Genomic DNA, 8238 nt, shown 5'->3' with positions numbered 1-8238 from the left:
CGTAACCGGAATTTCCACGTAGCGATCCGATCACGCACTCGTTAACGTCCACATATATTCGTTCTAATTTCCAAAGCAAGAATCGCCCGGCTCCATCAGTAGTCAAGAGCAATCGCCGAACAAATCATCCCCGATAAACGATAACGGCAATGACAATGACGATGATTTTCACAGCCGAAATACATCAGAGACTAATTATTAAAAGTTTGATTAACGCACCGCTGCCGCCGCCTGCCAGATAACGAAATTGTTGTATTGTAAATTACGGCGACAATGCGCGATCATTACCGCGAGATAACGATGTCGCTTATGTGTGCGCCGCGTGCCGGGATCGCGTACGTGTACACACCAACCCAGTTCGAGTCGTCGAGCAAAAAGGGAACGTTAAAAAACAGAACCAATAGTCTCTGCAGCAGAGGAGGACACGCACACGAATAATTTTACCGCCCGGCGGCCGCGAATTTATCGTAATACAAACGAGTCCATTCATTGTCCGATTTCCAGTCGTATAATGCAGCAGAGCAGCCACGACGCTGCAGTATATAGAAATGGCGAATTGCCAATTGCAGAAGTATGATTTGTCGGTGCGAGTTCGACCTGATAAACGGATTATTAGCCCAGCCGGTCGACAGCTAATGCGGTCGCGTTTTGTTTACCCAGTATTTATTTTTAAATCTATTTATATTCGCGGGCGAGGCGATAAAGCTCGGCCGTTTAACGAGGAGCGCGTAATCCCCCCGACAGCGATTCCGCGCGCGCGCGCGAGTGAGTGATTAATCGCCAGAAAGCAACTCGAATTCTATTATTTCGAGGAGCGAACGCGTTTTCTATACCCCCGCAGGCCGATACTCGCGATAAACTTTCACGCTGCGTTAGCTCGCTCCTTCTTTTTTATAAGAACCGGCGTAAAAGAAAGCTCTTTGCGAGGCGTTGGCGGCGAGCTTTAACGAGCTGTCTCGGGAGAACTTTATTTTTCCGAGCGCGGCCGCGCGTTCCCTCGTGTTTTCCAGGCTAGTTCGCCGGCGAATCGGTCATTCCGTGCTCGCTCGCGCGCGCGAGACGACGTCCAGTAATTAAAACTGCATTAGGTCGATTCTCTGTCGTTAGCCGATTTATACTGTAGTAGAGAGCTCTTATGAGTCGTCTCTCTGCCTCGAGATGCCTGTTTAAACATTGTGTCTAATGGAGCGCTCGTAATGTGGCTTTTCAGGCGATTAATGCTTCTTTGTTGAAACCTCGAATTTGGAGTGTGCAAAAAGATAATCCGATCGCGAGTAAATAATTAAAAGCAACAGATGTTGTACAATCGCGTACCGAACGCGGATAAACTCGAAGGAAGTGCACCATCGATATAAGATAATTTATTGGACGGGTTAATTTATTCCGCGAGGAGCCGCGAGAAAGAGAGGCAGACGGCCGGAAGTGAGTACATCCGCGGCCCGCTCGCAGTTTTGCTCTCCGATTCGCGGAATTATCCGGCAATTTTGACGTTCGTTTAACTTTATTAAGGCCCAATTACGAAGTATAAATATTATCGCGCGGGGGACGTACTTCGTTCTCCCGCTTTCTGAGCGTTACTCGATTGAACTTTCATTGGCGGTGCAGTAATCAAATTTTATCCACGCGCGCCGGCGTATAAAGATAAAACTTAACGAAGTATGTATACATATATATTCCAGTTGAAATAAATGAGCTCCGAAACGCTGAAAAATTGTGCTCGCGTCCGAGGAGATAGCGGCGAGCGTGCAGTATAAAGCTCAAAGCAGCCATCGATACGGGAAATTGCGACGAGTAGCATATTTCTTAATCGAGTAAAATGCAGCGGCGGATACGCGTGTATACGTATACGACAGCAATATGTGCTGTATAGAGGCTCGTCGAGGGCTAACGAACGAAAGAGGTCAATTCGCAGACAAGTACGTACGGCGTGTATATCGATTCACAACCAATTACAATCGCGACTTGCACGAGAATAGAGGAGAAAAAGTTTACAACTCGCGTATCCTGTCCCGCGCGCGGCCCGATGTTTTATAGATGCGCCAATAATCATATCGTCGATAATCCCTCCGCGCAATCGCGCTGGCTTATAGCAGGCCTCCGCTTATAGACCTCTCGTGTGTAGGCGGGGCGAAAAGAAATTCCGTATCCAGCACGACAGCGAAATTGCCGGGTAATAGCGGATACCTCCGGGGAATATGAATTATCGAAGTTTCGTGTATTACCTCGAAAAAAAGTCGCGTACAAACAGAGCCCGGGTATTTCTGCAACACCGTCCACGTGAATAGTTAACGCGCGGCGAGTATTTTTAAAAATCGTTAAAAAGCATCATCATAGCCTTTAGACACAGGCGACAGTCGGTCGCGTCCGGCAGCAATAAGACGACGATTCGTCGGCGCGCACGTGCACCGCGACGCGCTCTTATTCAGTGGGTCGACCGGTGGAGTCGCGCGCGCGCGCGCCTATAGCCGCTAGTTTTTCACCGGCACTCGTCGCGGCCAAATAAAAGCAAAGGAGATTCGCTGCGTAAATTTAGCTCCGCGCGCGCGTGCCACTGCACCGAGAATTACTGCCGCCGCCGCCGCTGCTGCTGTCTTGTCACCTGTTGCTGTCGGCAATTAACGAGAGCTGCGCCGCTGCTGCGATCCCCTAGTGCGAGACGCGAGTGCGGTGTGTACTCAGAAGTGCTACCGAAGCCGATCGGTGACGTTTGCGCTGTGTGTGTGTGTTTGTGTCTTTGGTGCGGGCTTGTGCTCTGCGACGTGCAACGGCGGATATAGTAACTCGTCGCGCAAGGTAATTGTTTTTCTTTTAATACGCGACTAAAGTAAATAAATGCCGACCTTGCACGTGCTATATGCGGATCACGCAGTTACCGACCGAAGCGATGTTATATTCATCGGGCAGTGTGTCAGGCAGTGGCTCGCCCGATTCATAGCCGCGATATACGAAGCGCTCCGGCCATTTGCAATTCCTCGGCTAATTGGTGACAAGGTTTTCGTGATACGGACCGCAGCCTTGAACTTTGGCGAAAATCGAAGCCCCCAGCCACGTAAGCTCCCGGACGCTGCTCTCTCTCTCTCTCTCTCTCTCTCTCTCTCTCTCTCTCTCTCCCTCTCTCTCTCTCTCACTCTCTTTCTGTCTCTATATATCTCCTCCTACACGGCGGCGACCCGAAGTGTATATATAGAGTCTCGCGAGCTATAGGCCAGAGGATGACGTGTCGAAGACTAGACACACGTCAGCGGTCAGTGTTTCAGAGTCGGGGGTTGGTTGTGACGCCGACTCGACTAAGGCTTCGATTTTCTATTTAGACCACCATCAGTCGTGAAAATGTACATTAGCATTTTGTCTGTACAGTGATCGATGCCCGGCTGTTGATACGAACTCCACTACGCTATGCAGCCAACAAAAAAGAGACAAAAAAAAGATTCATTCAAGCAAAAAGAAAAAACTGTCGGCGCGAGCGGAATTTCGTTTCGAGACTACAGCGCCGCTGCACAGTCAGCCAGAAAGCCGCAGGCATCTCGAAAGTGCGCGACGATCCTCCTCGAGTTCGGCTCGTATTCGCCGCGCGCTCGGCCGCTCGGAAGTTTACGGTCGTCACACGATCCGATAACGCTGATACGCTCTCCTCGTGACGGCAATAATCGGCATTTTTCGACTCGCGCCTATCGTCGCCTCGCAGCTCTCCCGTGAATGTCACTTCTCACGGCTGCAGCTTCGCGCCTCCGGTCTCTTTTCCCGCGCGATTTGCATCCAGCTTAATTTCCTGTCCTGTCGTCGGCCCATATTTTCGCCGCGGCGTACTTTTACCCTTCGCGCGCAGTAGAGCTCGTTCATTTGCGTACACATATATAGCAAAATCCCTGCATTATTCACGCGCGGATTGCTATCGATGCTGACCACAGGTGTGCGCCGCCTGGCAGAGAGGATGATTATCGCGGCGTTTGCTGCAGCTCTCACTCATGAATGTGCAATGCGCCCGATAAAAGTGTCCATATGCGTACACGCCGGCGATTGATACTTTTGCCCGAACGCGCTGCAGCGCGAATTTCATTAATCGTCATAACGCGAAAGCGGATATTTTTTCCTGATCATTCGAAAATCGATGAGCGCATGCGAATGCGGCACGCGGCTTGCGGAGTGAAAGACGTCTTTGATATGCGCCGAGCGGAAAATGGATACTTATAATTAATGCAACGAAGACGAGTACACGGCGCGCGGATCGATTCTTCGGCGTGACTTATACTCCGACGAGCTGTGCGCGTCGTTTTTATATACTTACTCCGGAAACTTTTCAAAGCTCTCTTTTCTCGTTTTCCCCGCGGCGGCGGCGACTTTTAACCATGGCTCCGTTGTAACTGCCATTGATTGGCTAATGGAAAGGGCAGGTCAGCGGGTAATTGTTCTGCGCGGGGAACATATTCTCGAGCGCGCGTCGATGAATATTTTATAGGAGTACGCGCAGCTCGCGTAATTGGCTCTTACATACTTCAGCGAATCGGCCCACAGGATGAATTGAAAATGACACTCAACGAAAATTATCAATGGAGCGATACACCTACTTACGGACGATAAAAGTTTTTTCCATCGCTCGAAAATTCCCGTATACGAGCATCAGGGCACCGCATCAGAAGTCGATCGACCAAACAAGAATCCAACTCCGCGGACTCGATTTTTCGCCAATTACCGAGCCATCGAGCGGCAGCTCCTCCTTCCGAAGCAAGCAAAACTCGTACAAGCATCGCAAAGAGCGACTGCTGCAAGCTCAGCCACCAATTAAAACATGCGCGTCCCGTCACGCGATGCACGAGGTAACACCTTGGCTGCCGCAGGCCTGGGCTTAATTACTAATTAGAAGTGGAATCGTGAATGGGGCGAACGCGCTGGTGCAGCTCGAGCATGATGCCCCCGCCTGATGTCTTTTCGCTGACTGACGACTTTGCCCAGCTTGCTCTAGAGCTTTTGACGAGAAAAGTGGCGCATTTTGTTGACTGAGCTGAGCTATATGTCGATGGAGAATTGAATTTTAATAAAGCGAGCTGCGCTGGGCGATATTTTCAATTTCATGCCGAATTGCCGACATTCATCTGAGCGAGCAAAACTGGCTTCTCGGAAATAAAATATCCGAGATAATAAATACATTTTACCTGGAAATTTATAGAATTTTTCGTTAATTAAAAATTTACCTGGAACAGAAACGAACAGAAATGAAATCTGCGTAGAACCATCCCACCCAACATGAATCAACAATGAAAAAAGAACAATAATAAACCTCGGCCCCTAAATATCTCAAATAAAATCGACATTATGTAAATTAAATCAACGTAATGTGGCGCTGACGTGAAAATTTATAATTCAAACACAAAATGAACGAACAGCCTCGACTAAAGCATCGAATAACAACATCATCGCATGATTATACATTGCAATACCAAGAATATACTATCACGAATCATACAAAACTGATTACAGCGAACACAGCGTGTCAGCCTCGATCGAGGCATCTTTTTCCCGCGAGTTTGCAACGGCGCAACAGCACAACTCCTCTGCATACATTTGCAAACTCGGAGACAAGCGGGCTGCAAATCGGATCAGCGAAGAATGAAGCGATAACTAATTCAAGTAGTAAGCGACTATACAGCGAACTCGAAACTCCCGAGTAACTGTTTCGATCTGCGTTCGAGCGAAAAACAAGGGCATAATGCACGAACTTGCTCACGGCGCTTGCGTACGTAGTCTCGGGCCAGATTACGAACACACGCGTTTTTAGTGGATTAAAAGCTCGAAAGTTGCGTGATGTGTATCTTCACGCGCAGCTGCGAGCAGAGGCTCTGTAATCTCGGCCTTCTATTATTCAGCGCAGCTCTTGCCAGGACCTTCCGAAATCGATTGTGGGCTGCGCGCCTCGTCTTCAAGTATTTACTCGCCCCTGCAAAATAAGCTCGAGCGTGACGAAAGAGTTGAGCGAGAACCCTCCGTCGCGTCATGCATTATTCGCGCGAGGATCCGCGCGACGGGCGTAATTAATGTTTAAGCCTGTGCAGCGTCAGTCGTCAGTAGCTGAAAGCTCGAGTCGAGGGAAAAAAAGATCAGGACGAAGAAAGCTCCCGTGTGCACTCCTTCCGAGTGCTGGATGAAAAACGAGGAGGTGTGTAGGATAGTGAATTTAAAAGGGGATAGTCGCGGAGGACGCTTTAATACCACGTGTCACTGTTCCTGCAATATGCATGACTGAGCTAAGGACAAAAACACAGCTTGAAAGAGTTTTTGCGAGCGAGCGTCACTCGCACTTTCGGTGGCGAACAGCATTGCATTCGGGGGCACTTTTGCGGAAACGCGAAGCGCGCTACGTTTTTAAAACAAACAAGCTTCCAAGGGAGAACGTAAATACTGTCGCTGTTTGACGATACTAATCCGAAGCATGTTCGTCCCAGGTACGTGTGGCGTATGTGTAAGCTATACAAGAGCAGTAAACATCGACGGATGCGGTTCGGTTTCTTAAATGATAAATCGTTTGCAGCAGCAGCACGGTTAACCCCCAGAATATACAACTTTAGTCGGCGCGTATAATCAATCCAACTCAATATCGTCGGATGACGAAGATTAACAAAGGAACTCGCAGCTCGACGGCGGCATCTCGCAACAAAAAGGAAAGAAACGAACAAATCGATCTACTCGCGGATAATACGGGAAAATCCCGGCGATAATACATTTAGCAGAGCGCGAGAGCGAGAGAGAGAGAGAGAGAGAGAGAGAGAGAGAGAGAGAGAGAGAGAGAGAGAGAGAGAGAAATCTAAGAAGCTATCAGGAGGATAATATGTATTGTAGCTCTGCGCGGCAATCGTGTCGTGATTTTCGAGACATTGACGCTCCCTGGGGCAGTCACGTCTTGTACGAGATTCGATTTGCCAGCAGTCTCTTTCCCCTGCGCTGCCTGCATCCTTCCTTTCTCTCTCTCCGCGGATTCCGAGCGCCGCTGCACACACAGCACCTCTTTTATTCCATTTTCGCCTGGACAGATTGACCCCGAGACTGGCTTATGTGTGTATTATATACGTCTCTTACGCGCGGGCGCGCAGCCGCGTTAATTCGATTGCGCGCTTATTCCCGGAACGTGACGCCTTAGAATTTCAGGCCGTGATATTGTAAATTCCGGTTATGTATAATGATGCGCGGCTGCGGCTCTCAACCGAAATATAGGATTTCAATCTTTGCGTCTAATTGGCAGGAGCGCGGTATCGGATTTCCGATTCCCGGATCGCGCGCTGTATATTAAACTCGTGGAAAGTGTAAGCAGTATTACCGAAATAGAGAATAGCTCGAACTCTACATAATGGATCCGGACAAGCAAGCTAATTAAGCAGATCATCTCTCGGGAACTGCCTCGTTACATCAATAGCGAAGTCAATAAGATCTCGCCGCGGCGGCCGCCGATAGTATACAACACAACGGCCAGTAGAAAAAGAAGCTTACGGTCAGACAAAGTATCTCGCGAAAGCAGTTGTTCACAGTCCGTTTCTTTTGAGTGCAGCGCGGTGCGAAGCCATTTCTCTCTCCCTCTCTCAAAAGTTCTCCTCCCTCGCAGTTCGGTTTCGCAAAGTGATTACGTTGAAAGCACTTTACACTTACTCCCCCGCGGGGGCGGCTATTATGGTAACGGCCCGCAGGTGATAAAATACATAAATAAAGTAGAGGCCGCCGCGGCCGCTTTCGTTTTAACGATATACGCAGCGAACGTGACCCGACTCCGCGAGACGCAGTCGCGCGCGTGTGTGTATCCTGCTGATGCGCCGCCGGGGGGGAGAAAAAAAGCGCGTCAGTGTCAACTTCTGGTCGAGACGCGTCTCGCTGTGACAAAGGAGCGAGCGAAGGGTCTGGATTGCCGGAGCCCTAATCAGGTTACGCAGCTGTGCGGGCGCGCGCGAGTGTGGATAACCAAGAGCTTGCGCGACGCAACAATGCGCGAAGAGTCGCGACGTTCCGGCGGAATGCCTCTATATTAAGACGGAATCTCGCTGAAATGGGGAACTTGATATCCCGTCACTGTTGAGATACACGCACAATGGGGTGCGGTGACTCGCATCGGTTCGGTATTGCCAAAAAATCCTACCATTAAACTAGGTACCGGATTTCCCAAAAAAAAAAGAAAAATAACTCCCCGTAACGGCTTACAAGCATGTTTTCAGTGTAGCCGTAAACGCGAGCCAAAGCCAGCAAACCGCTGCGGAGTTTCTG

The 8238-nt window shown here is 49.5% G+C and overlaps 1 protein-coding gene across 3 annotated transcripts in view; it reads left to right on the top strand.

Annotated features, from left to right (window-relative positions):
* The first annotated feature begins 2419 nt into the window (after positions 1 to 2419).
* Positions 2420 to 8238, top strand: part of LOC100121536 (arrest) — a 296681-nt gene continuing 290862 nt past the window's right edge. For 2 of the 3 annotated variants that reach the window (XM_032596764.1, XM_031924661.2), the window contains exon 1: positions 2430 to 2793. The gene's annotated coding sequence lies outside the window, so the exon portion shown is untranslated. Of the gene's footprint in view, positions 2794 to 8238 lie in introns of all 3 variants that reach the window. The other variant, XM_032596765.1, reaches the window with a different exon arrangement.

The sequence above is a fragment of the Nasonia vitripennis genome, chromosome 2 (genome assembly GCF_009193385.2).
Source record: "Nasonia vitripennis strain AsymCx chromosome 2, Nvit_psr_1.1, whole genome shotgun sequence".
Taxonomy (NCBI): domain Eukaryota; kingdom Metazoa; phylum Arthropoda; class Insecta; order Hymenoptera; family Pteromalidae; genus Nasonia; species Nasonia vitripennis.
The sequence above is the reverse complement of the archived record's forward strand: the minus strand, read 5'-3'. Positions and strand labels throughout refer to the sequence as shown.